At 39.4% G+C, this 4,329-nt stretch overlaps 1 pseudogene; it reads right to left on the bottom strand.

Moving 5' to 3' along the window:
* Positions 1-322: 322 nt before the first annotated feature.
* On the bottom strand, positions 323-3,089 carry LOC114109051 (rho GTPase-activating protein 17-like; annotated as a pseudogene).
* Positions 3,090-4,329: the final 1,240 nt, after the last annotated feature.

The following is a 4,329-nucleotide window of genomic DNA, read 5'->3' as shown; positions in this document are numbered from 1 at the left end:
GAGGAGTTGTGAGCTGGGCCAAAACTGATGGGACCTGGCAGCTGCCTAAGCTTGGTTTTGCTTAACAGTTATCTTACTCCAGTTCATTCCTGGTGAGGAAATGGCTATGGAAATAAGTCCTCAGGTTTCAGAGGACTGCTGTATCTAGGCTCAGCCCCTGCTCCTGTGTGTCCATAGAGTAGAGGTAGTCCTAATCACTTCACTGCTTTCAGAAGTAGAGTCATGGGAGGGTGCTTGGTCCACTGAAACCAAGGTGATGTGGTCTGCTGATGGGAGAGGCAGCTGGAAAGCAGTGGTTATATGCTTTCTTTAGACTGCTACCCTAGCAAACCATAAGCTTTACATTTAAGTTCCCCTTCTTAGTCAAGTCTCCCTCCATCACCACTGTACCGGCAGGGCACTTGTCCAGGGCCCCTGAGTTAGTCATGTGCAGTGTGGGATGAGTGATGGAATTCATGTGCAGAAGTGCACAATGCTCTAATACATTGAGTCTGAGTGAACTCCAGGAGTTGGTGATGGACAGGGAGGCCTGGCATGCTGCGATTCATGGGGTCCCAAAGAGTCAGACACAACTGAGCGACTGAACTGAACTGAGCTGAACTGAACACCCTCACAGGGAAGAGCCAGCTGGCATCCTGAATGATTGGTTCAATTACCGTAACCACGTGAGTGGCTGCAGCCATAGCCATTTCTGAGATCGTTTCTTCATTTTTGGTCCATAACAAGCTAACTACAGAAATGATTACAGTGCATTTTGTTACTGTTGTTGGTATAAGCAAGCTTTGCAAGGAACTTAATTAAATATTTAAAGTTAACAAAATTTTGTGACGGCAACTTTTGACCTGTTCACCATAAATCTCGAAGTTTTTTTCTTAGTCTTACACACTTGCTTCTGTCCATTATTCATACATATTAAAAGTCATCAAAATTTAAGGCAATTTCCATAATTAGGGTTTTAAATCAATAGCTTACATCATGAGGGTTATCCAGGTGAAAAGCAGGGCAGTCTAAAACAGCTCTGTTTCTTTAGCTTGGAGGCCCCAGCATCAACTTTAAAATGCCCTTCTCTATCTGCTTCCCTAGGAGAAGCAATGGCACAGGGTTCAACTAGAACCCCCTTCAACTATTCTTTCAAAGGAATCTCCAAAGCTGGTTTTTCCCCCTACCTATCTTGATTGGCTCACATTTCAGGGAGAGCCCTTCCTAAAACTGCTAATGCTTTTTGATGGGATTATACAGAAACATAATGAAACAAATAATTTGCTATACTTCCTATCAATGGCCACACAGTTGCACCTGTCTGCTGCAAATTGATCCTTACACTGCTCTACTTGATTTTCTTGTTCTACTGTATTTTCTTGGGCTCTAGAATCACTGCAGATAGTGACTGCAGCCATAAAATTAAAAGATGCTTACTCCTTGTAAGAAAAGCTATGACCAACCTAGACAGCATATTAAAAAGCAGAGGCATTACTTTGCCAACAAAGGTCCATCAAGTCAAAGCTATGGTTTTTCCAGTAGTTATGAATAGATGTGAGAGTGGACTATAAAGAAAGCTGAGCACCTAAGAATTAATGTGTTTGAACTGTGGTGTTGGAGAAGACTCTTGAGTGTCCCTTAAACTGCAAGGAGATCAAACCAGTCCATCCTAAAGGAAATCAGTCCTGAATATCCACTGGAAGGCTGATGCTGAAGCTGAAGCTCCAATTCTTTGGCACCTAATGAGAAGAACTGACTCATTGGGAAAAACCCTGATGCTGGGAAAGACTGAAGGCAGGAGGAGAAGGGGAGGACAGAGGATGAGATTGTTGGATGGCATCACCAATTCAATGGACATGAGCTTGAGCAAGCTCTGGGATTTGGTAATGGACAGGGAAGCCTGGCGTGCTGTGATCCAAAGGGTCACAGAGCCAGACACAACTGAGCAGCTGAAATGACTGACTGACTTGATTTGTAGCTTCAACCATTTTTCAAGGCTTTTTTTTTTTTTTTTAATGGAAGTCCCTGAAAGTTGATTTCTGAAGATTTGTGAGCTTAGTTCCACCTGTCTCTAACCAAATCCCAGTTTATCAAGCAGTTTCCTCTGTTTCTGGATATTTAGGGATCTCCACTTCTGTTATGCCATACAGAAAGTACACCATCTTTTCTTCAACAAGGAAAAACTCTCCATCATGATGAAGAGAGATTAGAGTTAACTGATTCTCAGCATCCCCATGTGTCCAGTATTTTCACCAAGAGAAAGTCTTCTAGCTGAGCTGATGCTTCTTGAATATTCTGAGTTCTTACAGGGGTTCCCTGTACTTCCCCTGGTACCAGTGCCATGCTGGGCCTGGAAGCACACCATCAGGTTCTCGTGAGAATGGTAGTACACTACACCATGTTCACGCACAGCGTGAATTCCCACAAAAGACTTCTGTTTTCTCACCTCTACCCATGGTTAGTGGTGGCTGGGCTTTAGGGACTTAAACCTGACAGGGCAGGGAGGCAGCGCCAGTGGTCCTCCAGGCCCTCCACTGACCATGCCATGTGTTACTCACAGTGACAGAGCCCTCATTCTTTTTTTATGTTTCTGTTTCTGCTCTCTTACCTTGCTGCTCTCTGATGGGATCTCTAAGTAGAATTTGGCTAAATCATCATGTCACTTGCACATAGAAGTGTGCAAATTCATGGAAGCCTGGTCCTTCTATCAGGTGAAATGTAGAAGCATAGAAACATACGGAATATGCATGATAATACTTTAGTTTAAAATTGGTTGCATAATGCAAATATAAACATTATTATAAAATGTATATAAATATAAATTATATAAATATATATGAATTTATAAACAATAATCATACAGTTTGAATCTTTGTAGGAGAACTTCTTTTCAGGATGTATTGTTCTCTCTTGTAAGAAATAATTATACAGCTGCTTAATTGCCATTTCTGAAAAAAAATTAATTTTAACTTGCTTGCTGCTGAAGTGTGACCTTGGAAATGACTTGTCTTTTTAACAAAGGAAATGGTGAAAAATGTGCTGCCAAAATACAAGTTTGCTCTGTCTTCTTTTAAAGGTACTTCTGAAAATATTCCATATACACTCTCCATACGCAGTATAAACATCAATATTAAAATAGAAGTTAGGGGATTTTGTGCCTGCTATGCACTCTATCCAATATTTAAAACCAAACAGTTTTTAGTGAATACTGTCTCTAGTAATCACTCTATTGTTGCCACTAATGTTGTTACTTTATGCATAAAACAAAGAGAGCTTCTGAGTTTTAGTTTCAGCCTTTACCTGATAAAGAGTTTGAAATGTCAGTATGCAGTGTATAAATACATATTAGACAAACTGAATTTAGAAGGCAATGATATGGATGCAAATTTGAATGGAGATTTAGAGTTTGTTTATATTTTGCAAGTTCAGCATTGCTGAGTAATCACGGTTACTATAATAGATAGTTATCAGTCAGAGCTCTTCAAGAAAGAGAAATGGACAGTTAAATTGCAAAAGTCTGCATAAAAAAAGAATATATTATTAATTCACACACCAAAGAAAAAAGATATCCTGGAAAATATTTTCTAGGAAGAATTTTTAGTGGTTTTCTCATCAATCACAGTAATTATCGATTTACAGACTACACACTAATAATGCAGATTCAGTAGCTCCATTATTCATCACTGCTTACCTACACATCTGACATATTTCCATTGAGTATTTTCTTTCAATTACATATTTTTCTAGAACAAATTTTGGCGTCAACTTTCCTACAATCAAATCAATTCAAAAGTTCAACGCCATTTTTTTTTTTTTTCCAAATCTCATGCAACTGTGTTGGATTTTGTCACAGACAAGATAAACAACGATTGTCCCTATGTTAATTCCTCAGAGGGGGGAAAAAAGTACTGCAGTTGTGTAAATAAATATTTGTATTTGTCAAGAAGCATAAATCATTCTGAATTTTATGAAGAGAAGGGAAAACACCCTTAATAGAAAAGAAGACAGAGTTTGAGAAAGCCAGCTTAAAACTCAACATTGAAAAAAAAAAAAAAAAAACCTATGATCATGGCATCTGGTCCTATCACTTCATGGCAAATAGAAGGGGAAAAGGTGGAAACAATGACAGCTTTCCTCTTTTGGGGCTCTAAAATCACTGAGGATGGAGATTGCAGCCATAAAATTAGAAGATGATTGCCTCTTGGCAGGAAAGCTATGACAAACCTAGACAATGTGTTAAAAAGCAAAGACATCACTTTACCAACAAAGACCCATATAGTTAAGGCTATGGCCTTTCTGGTAGTCCTGTATGAATGTGTGAGCTGGACCATGAAGAAGGCAGAGCACAGA

The sequence above is a fragment of the Ovis aries genome, chromosome 18 (assembly GCF_016772045.2).
Source record: "Ovis aries strain OAR_USU_Benz2616 breed Rambouillet chromosome 18, ARS-UI_Ramb_v3.0, whole genome shotgun sequence".
In the NCBI taxonomy this organism is placed as follows: Eukaryota; Metazoa; Chordata; class Mammalia; order Artiodactyla; family Bovidae; genus Ovis; species Ovis aries.
This window is presented reverse-complemented; position numbering and strand designations above follow the sequence as displayed.